The sequence below is a fragment of the Mercurialis annua genome, linkage group LG5, assembly GCF_937616625.2.
Source record: "Mercurialis annua linkage group LG5, ddMerAnnu1.2, whole genome shotgun sequence".
Classification (NCBI taxonomy): Eukaryota; Viridiplantae; Streptophyta; class Magnoliopsida; order Malpighiales; family Euphorbiaceae; genus Mercurialis; species Mercurialis annua.
The window spans coordinates 45059697-45072622 of record NC_065574.1 but is presented as its reverse complement, the minus strand read 5'-3'; the positions used below and the strand labels follow the sequence as shown (position 1 = coordinate 45072622).

The window sequence follows — 12926 nt, the reverse complement described above, 5'->3', positions numbered from 1 at the left end:
ACGAAATTATGTACAAGTCTAAATCTAATTCTACTATATAAATTAACTTTCAATTAAATAGGATAATTGATAAAAAAAAGACCCTAATCTTTAATCACTATCACGAAATTGTATAACGAAATTGTATAGCAATAATCAAATTAAAAAGTCCAATTTCTAATAGAAGTCCATTTTAATAGTTAGACTAATAATTTAGAGTTTTATTCTAATAGTAACTCTTATCTATATAGGATATTAAAGAGATGAGATTCTTATATCTTACTCACAGCAATTTCACAAATATTTTCAAACAAAGGTGAGGTTTTATGGGCGATAAAAAAAAGGCTTTCATCTTGTGATTAAAAAAATTTCTTTCTTTAAACAACAAAATTTTACTTGATGACTAAAATCTGTATTTTCCAGTTTGAGATTTTGTTGTAGCGAATGTTTTATGAGCTATGATGGATCTTCATAAGCTATATTGCATCGAAAGAAATTCAGAATTCACATGGTATGTATTTTAAATATTGAATTTCTTTTAATGATTGCTTATCACAAGTTGTGCTGTCATGACCCATTTTCATGAATCGTGACCGGCGCTAGGGTATGGGTATGGTTGTACCAAAACCCGTAGCAAGCCTTGCGGATAACAACTTAGATACATTTAAAACAAAGTACCTGCAGGAAATCACATGCTCGGGGGCAACCGAGACTTCAGCCTAATCTAGCAGTACAGATAAACAGCATATATTTAAAGTACGCTTAATCTCAAATAAACTCCAACATGGCAATATAATATAAATGCCATAACACTGTAATCATGCCACAAGCGATAAGTAATAGTTGGACCAATCCAACAACAATAGTCTAAAATATAAACGTAAGACTAAGACATGAATAATATGAAACTACTACTGCGGTCTAAGAGTTTAAAATAGTTCGACTCATTTATTCTGAAATAAAATAAAGAACCTCCGAGAATGAAGAAACGGAGATCGACCAAACGCTCAAATCATAAACCTGGAAAATTTGGGAAAACAACGGGGTCAGATTTACTGAGTAGAGTTTATATAACCATTTACATTTATTAAGTTAAAAACCTTTAAAAACGTTTAATAAAACATTTTCATTATGGATTATCAATGAAACCCTAAACCACAATTCTAAATCCATTGTCGTGTCGGTGAGACGTATCTCAATAACCGATCCCCGACTATCACTTAATAAATAGTGAGCCCAGGAGACGTATCTTCCACCGGTGCCCTCACTAAGGTGAGACGTATCTCAAACCTACCTCAATACCATAATCATTACCGGTGCGCACGCAGTCCCGATGATGCCCATCGAGTAGCACGTTCCAAATCAAATCCACAATGCCGAAAACAGTTCGAAAGCTGTTTATACATATACATATATACAAAATATAATAGTTGCTTAATAAAGAGGTAAATAGAGATATAAACTCACTGCTTGCTATTCCACGTGAAACTTGACAAGCAATCTAACTCTGGTTCGCCTCTGAAGTACGAACAGTCGACGAGTCTAAATAAAATATTGAAATCATAATTAAAATCAGACCCTAACTCTAAAGAGTACTAGACACCACATAGGACTAGCTCAACGCAAAACCAAACCACATTTAATAAACACTTATATTAAATGCATTCCAAATATAATCCAAGTTATAGAATACAGTCATATTAATTATATATTAAATTACAATTTTAGTAATTTAAATAAACAAATTAATTTAACCCAAGTTAAAATCCGTATCAGTGAGTCAGCCGAGTTATTAAAAACTACCAAGCTTCTTCCCACTTGTCGGGCGACCATAGTCTAACCCAAACAAAACTTATTAATTTTATAAACCCGAGTTTATAAATTAAAGATACTTGATAAAACAATTATCTATATTAAAATAGAATTTAATATCTTATAATTCAAGTAACCCAAGTTACACCCCAAAAACTTAATTAAATAAGTCATAAAAGTTTAGGGACTAAATTGTACTTTAGCCAAATAGGGACTAAACTGTACTTTAGCCAAAAAGGGCTAAATGGTACTTTAGTCAATTATGAAATCCAATAAATTTCCCATTCTTCATTTACTAATTAAAAATCAATTAGAAGTCCCAAAAGATAAAACATAACTTAGATAAGCTTTTAGAAACTTTTAGGGGCTAAATTGCAAATTAGCCAAATTGACATTTCCATTAAAATTAAATATAATTACCCGAGTAATTATATTAATTTACGTTATAAAATATTTAGCTTATTCAAATTAAACCAAACGAGTTCAAGTTATTATCAAAATATAGGACAAAACCAACTTTAGATATTTATTTGTTTTAAACAAAACATTACAAGGACTAGAAAGGACTTTTAGCATGAATCCAATTTCAACAACCAATGAAAACTAACCACGGCACCATCTTCTTCATAAGAAACCAACATTTCAATTTGCAATTTCATGAGCAGAGCCATGAAACACAAAGAAAAGTTCATAAACTTGCTAACCATTAAACTTACACAATCAGTAACAAAATTGCCTAGAACTAAGCTTGTGTTTAATCAATGCATCAAACAAAACTCTACTCAATCATAATATAAAGTCACAGCAACAATAGAAACGTAATAAACGAGCCATGGCTGTAACGATGGAGTAAAACAAACCGAGATCTTAAACTAATGTCGACTAATCATCCTAAGCGACTCATAATCATTAAATGAAAGAGATCAACGTCAAAGAACAAGGAAAAGGGATCGGCAGAATTCAAAATCAAAAACCATAACAGAAACAATGCTACGTACCAATACGATGGAACGGCAGCGATTAAAACGAGATCGGCGTCACACCGTTTTGCGTAAACGAGATAGGGAAACGTAGGTATGTGAGTCTAGAACGTCTGGAATCAAACGGTTCTGATTTCGATTAAGAAACGAGGGAGAACGATAAGAATTACGTAAAGCCGTTCAAAACCAAAAACTGAAAATTTAAATGCAAACTCACCGATGATTTTCTGTCAACTTCGGAAGAGATTACGGCTAGCGATTTCTCAGCGAAAACGGAAAGGGATGATTGCTATGAATTGTTTGCAGCGTGGTGAATGTTTTAGGTCAAAAATATTAAGCATTTAAACGTAGGAATTAGGTTAAAAACGAGGTGGAAGTAGGGTTGGTGAAAGGGCAAAACTGCCCTTAAGAACCAAGCCTGGTTCTCGAACGAGACAGGCTGGTCTCGTTCGAGACCAGTGCAAAAATTTCACAGTCCCGTACGGGACTGTTCCTGTCCCGTACGGGACTGTGCGTGAAATTCCCAGGTCTCTTACGAGACCTGGGTTTTTCCCCCTTGGTTCAACCATTTGGTTGAACCAAGACCCAAAGGAACCGAGAACCAAACCCAAAATTGAACCGGACCGTGAACCAACCTTAAATCGAACCATAAAAATCATAAAGGCCTGGAAAAATACCGAAAAACCCTCTGAAAAAATTTAAAAAAATACGGGATATTACATTCTCCCCAACTTATTAAAAATTCGTCCTCGAATTTAACACGATAAGTAATTCACACCAAAACAACACGTAACACAATTAAGGATCATAAATAATCACAGAAATCAAGATATCGTACCTCACGGAAAAAGAAAAGGATAGCGATTCCGCATATCCAACTCTGTCTCCCAAGTACACTCCTCTACAGAATGATTGCGCCAAAGAACCTTGACCATCGGAATCTCCTTGTTCCGCAATTTACGCACTTGCGTATCAACAATCTCAACTGGTTGTTCCTCATAGGACAGCTCCTGGTCAATCTCAACACTCTGAGGCACAATCACATGCGAAGGATCGGAAATACACTTCCTCAACATAGAAACGTGGAATACAGGGTGCACTAAAGACATGTCTGGCGGCAGAACCAGACGATAAGCCACAGCTCCAATCCTCTCTGAAATCTCATAAGGACCAACGTACCTCGGTGCCAACTTTCCCTTGACACCAAAACGAACCACGCCTTTCATAGGCGAAACCCGAAGAAACACAAAGTCTCCCACCTGAAACTCGATGTCTTTTCTCTTCGGATCAGCATAACTCTTATGCCGACTAAAAGCTGTCTCCAATCTCCGTTTTATCAACGGTACCTTCTCTGAGGTAATCTGAATAATCTCAGCACCAGACAACTTCCGCTCGCCGACCTCTTCCCAGCAGATAGGAGATCGACACTTGCGTCCGTACAAAGCCTCATAAGGTGCCATCTCAATGCTCGCATGGTAACTGTTGTTGTAGGAAAACTCAATCAACGGCAAATGAGTATCCCAGCTACCCTGAAAATCAAGAATGCACATCCTGAGCATATCCTCCAACGTCTGAATAGTCCTCTCAGACTGACCGTCAGTCTGAGGATGAAAAGCTGTACTGAAGTCCAATCGAGAACCCAAGGACTCCTGTAACGCTTTCCAGAACCTCGAAGTGAAAACAGAACCTCTGTCAGAAACAATCGAAACCGGTACACCATGCAAACTGACAATCCTGTCGATGTACAACTGAGCCAACTTTGAAGCAGGATACGAAACCTTGATCGGAAGGAAATGAGCTGACTTGGTCATACGGTCAACTATCACCCAGATGGAATCGTACCCCTGTCGAGTACGTGGTAAACCAACAACAAAGTCCATGGCAATCCGCTCCCACTTCCACTCTGGAATAGGTAGTGGTTGTAGATAGCCAAAAGGTCTCTGATGTTCCAGCTTCACCTGCTGGCAAGTCAGACACTTGGAAACGTACTCTGCAACATCCTTCTTCATTCCGCTCCACCAATACGTACCCTTGAGGTCATGGTACATCTTGGTAGATCCCGGATGAACACTGTAAGCTGATCTATGCGCTTCCTCCAGAATCTGGTCTCTCAAACCATCTGAATCCGGAACGCACAGTCTAGAACCAAACCTGAGAACTCCGTCAACAAAAACAAACTCGGAATTCCCCTCTAGATGGATCTCATCCATAATCCGTTTCAATTGTGGATCCTCAGCTTGTAAAGCTTTAATCCTTTCAATCAAAACCGGCTGTACTTGCAGATGTGCCAACAAACTCCCGTTCTGAGAAAGCTGAAAATCGTAGCCCGAAGCTATCAAACCATGCCACTCCCTAACCATGGGTCTACGTCCAACCTCAGAAATATGGGCCAAACTGCCCGAAGACTTGCGACTCAACGCATCGGCTACCACATTAGCCTTACCAGGATGGTACTGAATAGTACAGTCGTAGTCTTTCAGCAATTCTAGCCACCTCCTCTGCCTCAGATTCAGCTCTCGCTGATCAAAGATGTACTTCAGACTCTTGTGATCAGTGAAAATCTCGCAAGTCGCACCGTACAAGTAGTGCCTCCAGATCTTCAGAGCAAAAACCACAGCAGCTAACTCCAAGTCATGTGTAGGGTAATTCACCTCATGCTTCTTCAGCTGACGAGAAGCATAGGCGATCACCTGGCCATGTTGCATCAACACGCAACCCAAGCCAATCCGAGAAGCATCGCAGTACACAGTAAAACCCTCTATGCCAGAAGGCAACGCCAAAACAGGAGTTGTAGTCAGAATCTCCTTCAGCTTCTCGAAACTTGCCTCACATCTGTCGGTCCACTCAAACTTAACACCCTTCTGTGTCAGCTTAGTCAAAGGTGCAGATATTCGAGAGAAATCCTGCACGAACCGACGGTAGTAGCCAGCTAACCCAAGAAAACTCCTGATCTCGGTAACTGACCTCGGCCTCTGCCAATCCATGACCGCCTCAATCTTCTTCGGATCAACCTTGATCCCATCCTTCGACACCACGTGTCCTAAGAAGGTAACCTGTTCCAGCCAAAACTCGCACTTTGAGAACTTAGCATACAACTGATGCTCTCGCAAGGTCTGTAGTATAGTCCTCAAGTGATAAGCATGCTCCTCCTCACTCCGAGAATAAATCAGGATGTCATCAATGAAGACGATAACAAACTGATCCAAAAACGGCTTGAAAACCCGATTCATCATGTCCATAAACGCTGCTGGTGCGTTAGTCAACCCAAACGACATGACCAGAAACTCGAAATGCCCATAACGCGTTCTGAAAGCAGTCTTAGGCACATCGACATCCCGAATCCGAAGTTGATGATACCCGGATCTCAAGTCAATCTTGGAAAAGCACTTCGCACCCTGCAACTGATCAAACAAGTCGTCGATGCGAGGAAGAGGATATCTGTTCTTGATGGTAGCCTTATTCAACTGTCTGTAGTCGATACAAAGTCGAAAGGAACCATCCTTCTTCTTAACAAACAGAACTGGAGCACCCCATGGAGAAGTACTCGGTCTGATGAAGCCACTGTCCAGAAGTTCTTGTAACTGCTCCTTTAACTCCTTCAGCTCAGCAGGAGCCATCCGATACGGCGGTATCGAAATAGGACCAGTTCCAGGAACAACGTCAATGCAAAACTCGATATCCCGATCAGGTGGTAATCCAGGCAACTCCTCTGGAAAAACATCAGTGAACTCATTCACTATAGGGACAGTGTTCATACTGCCCACCTCCGCATCCATGTCTCTAACCACAGCTAAGAAAGCTTGATAACCCTTACTCATCATCCGCTTTGCCTTGATCGCAGAAATCAGATTCTTCGGTGTCTCCGCCTTTTCCCCTTGAAAAGAAAAGGGTAGATCACCTGGAATCCGAAACTCAACCGACTTCCCTCGACAGTCGATCGAAGCATAATGGCGTGCCAGCCAATCCATCCCCAAAATCACGTCAAAAGAAAGGACATCCAAAACAACTAGGTCAGCACGCAAGTCTCTTCCATGGATAACCACGGAACACGATGGATACACGACATCCACCACCACACAGTCAGACAAAGGAGTAGAAACAGATAAAGGTTCACTCAGACTTGTTGGTGTTCCACCCAACTTAGCAGCAAAACACGTAGACACAAAAGAATGGGTTGCACCCGCATCAAATAAAACAAGTGCATCTACGAAAGAGATCTGAAGAGTACCTTGCACCACTGCGTTAGATGCATGAGCATCCTGAGGAGTCAAGGCGAAAACTCTGGCCTGACCCTGACTCTGCTGCTGAGAGCTCTGCCCGGTACCATAGCTGCTAGAACCTCTACCGCCGTTGCCACGGCCTCCAAAACCACGCCCTCCAGAACCTCGGCCCCGCTGGCCACCAAAAGAAGCAGCAGGTTGAGAAAACCCTGCTGGTGTAGAGAACGCTGGTCTCTGACTCTGATAGGATGGCTGAGCAACGCTAGCTGCAGACATCTGCTGCCCAGATGCCTGACACTCTCTTGCGAAGTGACCCGGCTGGCCACAAGTAAAACAACCCCCTGGTGCTAAACGACACTCGCCTGGATGTCGACGTCTGCAGTTCTGGCAGAAAGGAAAACTAGCACCTCCGCTGTTACCGCGCCCAAAACTGCGGCTGCTACCGCTGTTGCCTGAACTGTAGGTGTACGGCTGATAACTCTTCTTGACACCCCTCTTCTTGTTCTTGTACTGAGAAGGTGCCGATTGGTAGCTACCACCACCACTCTGCTGTCCAGGGCCAGAAGACTTCTTGGTCTGAGAAGGACCAGAAATATCCCCAAACTGCAGTAACGAGCTCTCCATACGCCGAGCACTGTCTACTACGTCTGTAAAATCTCTGCGTGTCTCGGTCAGCAAACTCACAAAATCGCGCCCTAAGCCTTTTACGTATTTGTTGTTCACCCTTTCCTGATCTGTCTGCAAGTCCGGCGCGAACCGACCCAACCTCACGAACTCTGTCGTATACTCGGATACTGACCTATCATCCCTAGTAAGTGAGAGCAACCTGTCTCTGTGACCCTCTGTCACTGAAAACGGCAAGAAGAAAGCTCTGAATCTCGCCACAAACTGAGCCCAAGAGATGGTAGCCATGTCAGCATGAACATAGCCACGAAACCAGTCACCAGCTGAACCCTTCATGGATATCTCGACTAGAACGACGGTCTGACGCTCAGTAGCCTGAAGTCGCCGAGCATTCTGCTCAACCTCCTCGAGAAAATCCAGCGCGTCTCCAGAACCGTCAAACTCAGTTGGCTTCAGCCTCATGTAAGCCAATACCAGATCCCTGTCAGTGGTTCCAACACCACCAACTACTGCACCACCAGCCTGTGGTTGCTGTTGCTGGGCAATCTGACCCAAAACCGCATATTGATCCTGCAAAGCGACCTGTCCCGCTTGCAGCTGAACCTGGTTGAGTTGTAACGCCGCGACTCCAGCCAAAAACGTGTTGAAGTCGAAGTCCTCCAACTCAGGTTGTGCCGCACCTGGTGCTTGAGCACCCCCTGCAGCACCGCGTCCTATGCCTCTGCCTCTACCTCTGCCAGCTTGGCCTCGGCCACCACGACCTCGACCAGCTCGACCCCGACCAGCTGGGCCTCTGCCTGCTAGTCCTCTACCAGCATGAACCTCTGGTTCATTCTGATCCACCTCCATAGAGATCGCGTCGTCAGCCTCAGCATTTTGCTGAGCCGCAGCACGAGTACGAGTATTCATTCCTAAGAATGAAACAAGAACAATTTTAAATAACACAGCAAATTTCATACCCAAGCATGAAATAGAACAAGCACCAATTAAGATTTCCCGAGAAATCAACAACGATAAAAATTTTATTCACCCAAGTGAAAACAACCACATAATAAGCAATAAGCAAATAAATCCACACAACTGACTCACGACATTCCTATAGGAGTAGGCAGAAAGTTTTGAAAACAAAAGATGACGTTTCAAAGACAAGACTCGAATCCTAATTCCGCAGTAGTTCCTAGGGTAAATTAACCACTTAGCATGCCAAAACAATTAAACAATTAACATTTAAAAAGGCCTTGGTTTGAAACCAAAGCTCTGATACCAAGTTTGTCACGACCCATTTTCATGAATCGTGACCGGCGCTAGGGTATGGGTATGGTTGTACCAAAACCCGTAGCAAGCCTTGCGGATAACAACTTAGATACATTTAAAACAAAGTACCTGCAGGAAATCACATGCTCGGGGGCAACCGAGACTTCAGCCTAATCTAGCAGTACAGATAAACAGCATATATTTAAAGTACGCTTAATCTCAAATAAACTCCAACATGGCAATATAATATAAATGCCATAACACTGTAATCATGCCACAAGCGATAAGTAATAGTTGGACCAATCCAACAACAATAGTCTAAAATATAAACGTAAGACTAAGACATGAATAATATGAAACTACTACTGCGGTCTAAGAGTTTAAAATAGTTCGACTCATTTATTCTGAAATAAAATAAAGAACCTCCGAGAATGAAGAAACGGAGATCGACCAAACGCTCAAATCATAAACCTGGAAAATTTGGGAAAACAACGGGGTCAGATTTACTGAGTAGAGTTTATATAACCATTTACATTTATTAAGTTAAAAACCTTTAAAAACGTTTAATAAAACATTTTCATTATGGATTATCAATGAAACCCTAAACCACAATTCTAAATCCATTGTCGTGTCGGTGAGACGTATCTCAATAACCGATCCCCGACTATCACTTAATAAATAGTGAGCCCAGGAGACGTATCTTCCACCGGTGCCCTCACTAAGGTGAGACGTATCTCACGACCCATTTTCATGAATCGTGACCGGCGCTAGGGTATGGGTATGGTTGTACCAAAACCCGTAGCAAGCCTTGCGGATAACAACTTAGATACATTTAAAACAAAGTACCTGCAGGAAATCACATGCTCGGGGGCAACCGAGACTTCAGCCTAATCTAGCAGTACAGATAAACAGCATATATTTAAAGTACGCTTAATCTCAAATAAACTCCAACATGGCAATATAATATAAATGCCATAACACTGTAATCATGCCACAAGCGATAAGTAATAGTTGGACCAATCCAACAACAATAGTCTAAAATATAAACGTAAGACTAAGACATGAATAATATGAAACTACTACTGCGGTCTAAGAGTTTAAAATAGTTCGACTCATTTATTCTGAAATAAAATAAAGAACCTCCGAGAATGAAGAAACGGAGATCGACCAAACGCTCAAATCATAAACCTGGAAAATTTGGAAAAACAACGGGGTCAGATTTACTGAGTAGAGTTTATATAACCATTTACATTTATTAAGTTAAAAACCTTTAAAAACGTTTAATAAAACATTTTCATTATGGATTATCAATGAAACCCTAAACCACAATTCTAAATCCATTGTCGTGTCGGTGAGACGTATCTCAATAACCGATCCCCGACTATCACTTAATAAATAGTGAGCCCAGGAGACGTATCTTCCACCGGTGCCCTCACTAAGGTGAGACGTATCTCAAACCTACCTCAATACCATAATCATTACCGGTGCGCACGCAGTCCCGATGATGCCCATCGAGTAGCACGTTCCAAATCAAATCCACAATGCCGAAAACAGTTCGAAAGCTGTTTATACATATACATATATACAAAATATAATAGTTGCTTAATAAAGAGGTAAATAGAGATATAAACTCACTGCTTGCTATTCCACGTGAAACTTGACAAGCAATCTAACTCTGGTTCGCCTCTGAAGTACGAACAGTCGACGAGTCTAAATAAAATATTGAAATCATAATTAAAATCAGACCCTAACTCTAAAGAGTACTAGACACCACATAGGACTAGCTCAACGCAAAACCAAACCACATTTAATAAACACTTATATTAAATGCATTCCAAATATAATCCAAGTTATAGAATACAGTCATATTAATTATATATTAAATTACAATTTTAGTAATTTAAATAAACAAATTAATTTAACCCAAGTTAAAATCCGTATCAGTGAGTCAGCCGAGTTATTAAAAACTACCAAGCTTCTTCCCACTTGTCGGGCGACCATAGTCTAACCCAAACAAAACTTATTAATTTTATAAACCCGAGTTTATAAATTAAAGATACTTGATAAAACAATTATCTATATTAAAATAGAATTTAATATCTTATAATTCAAGTAACCCAAGTTACACCCCAAAAACTTAATTAAATAAGTCATAAAAGTTTAGGGACTAAATTGTACTTTAGCCAAATAGGGACTAAACTGTACTTTAGCCAAAAAGGGCTAAATGGTACTTTAGTCAATTATGAAATCCAATAAATTTCCCATTCTTCATTTACTAATTAAAAATCAATTAGAAGTCCCAAAAGATAAAACATAACTTAGATAAGCTTTTAGAAACTTTTAGGGGCTAAATTGCAAATTAGCCAAATTGACATTTCCATTAAAATTAAATATAATTACCCGAGTAATTATATTAATTTACGTTATAAAATATTTAGCTTATTCAAATTAAACCAAACGAGTTCAAGTTATTATCAAAATATAGGACAAAACCAACTTTAGATATTTATTTGTTTTAAACAAAACATTACAAGGACTAGAAAGGACTTTTAGCATGAATCCAATTTCAACAACCAATGAAAACTAACCACGGCACCATCTTCTTCATAAGAAACCAACATTTCAATTTGCAATTTCATGAGCAGAGCCATGAAACACAAAGAAAAGTTCATAAACTTGCTAACCATTAAACTTACACAATCAGTAACAAAATTGCCTAGAACTAAGCTTGTGTTTAATCAATGCATCAAACAAAACTCTACTCAATCATAATATAAAGTCACAGCAACAATAGAAACGTAATAAACGAGCCATGGCTGTAACGATGGAGTAAAACAAACCGAGATCTCAAACTAATGTCGACTAATCATCCTAAGCGACTCATAATCATTAAATGAAAGAGATCAACGTCAAAGAACAAGGAAAAGGGATCGGCAGAATTCAAAATCAAAAACCATAACAGAAACAATGCTACGTACCAATACGATGGAACGGCAGCGATTAAAACGAGATCGGCGTCACACCGTTTTGCGTAAACGAGATAGGGAAACGTAGGTATGTGAGTCTAGAACGTCTGGAATCAAACGGTTCTGATTTCGATTAAGAAACGAGGGAGAACGATAAGAATTACGTAAAGCCGTTCAAAACCAAAAACTGAAAATTTAAATGCAAACTCACCGATGATTTTCTGTCAACTTCGGAAGAGATTACGGCTAGCGATTTCTCAGCGAAAACGGAAAGGAATGATTGCTATGAATTGTTTGCAGCGTGGTGAATGTTTTAGGTCAAAAATATTAAGCATTTAAACGTAGGAATTAGGTTAAAAACGAGGTGGAAGTAGGGTTGGTGAAAGGGAAAAACTGCCCTTAAGAACCAAGCCTGGTTCTCGAACGAGACAGGCTGGTCTCGTTCGAGACCAGTGCAAAAATTTCACAGTCCCGTACGGGACTGTGCCTGTCCCGTACGGGACTGTGCGTGAAATTCCCAGGTCTCTTACGAGACCTGGGTTTTTCCCCCTTGGTTCAACCATTTGGTTGAACCAAGACCCAAAGGAACCGAGAACCAAACCCAAAATTGAACCGGACCGTGAACCAACCTTAAATCGAACCATAAAAATCATAAAGGCCCGGAAAAATACCGAAAAACCCTCTGAAAAAATTTAAAAAAATACGGGATATTACATGTGCGATTTGTAATTATATAAGAAGATTTCACCTCTCTATTGTTTTGGATTATTATTGCCTAAGCTAAGAAGTTATTAATAATAATGAAAACTGGATAATAGGCAGAAGATTAAAAGTTTCAAAACTCAACTAATAAAATATGAAGTAATAATTTATTAAAAAATAATATTATTTTTTATAATTTAATTAATATTTAATATACGGCTCACTATAAGTGTGAAAAGGAGGGGGGACATACAAAATTACGGTAATAGATTTCAATAAGGGTATAATCGATACTAGAAAATATAAAGCTAATAGGGATCTAAGTTAAATACAAATTAACATATAAATTAATTTATTTTTATATAACAGTGTTCATAAAAATCAGTTTT

General features: G+C 39.9%; 2 long non-coding RNA genes across 2 annotated transcripts; both read right to left on the bottom strand.

Annotated features, from left to right (window-relative positions):
- Nucleotides 1-747: 747 nt before the first annotated feature.
- Nucleotides 748-1532, bottom strand: LOC130015506 (uncharacterized). The gene is made up of 2 exons (XR_008790719.1): nucleotides 1447-1532; nucleotides 748-999 (listed from the first exon to the last, which is right to left on the bottom strand). It is a non-coding gene; the product is annotated as an uncharacterized LOC130015506 (long non-coding RNA).
- An 8273-nt stretch (nucleotides 1533-9805) lies between these two features.
- LOC130015507 (uncharacterized) lies at nucleotides 9806-10590 on the bottom strand. The gene is made up of 2 exons (XR_008790721.1): nucleotides 10505-10590; nucleotides 9806-10057 (listed from the first exon to the last, which is right to left on the bottom strand). It is a non-coding gene; the product is annotated as an uncharacterized LOC130015507 (long non-coding RNA).
- Between the last annotated feature and the right edge of the window lie 2336 nt (nucleotides 10591-12926).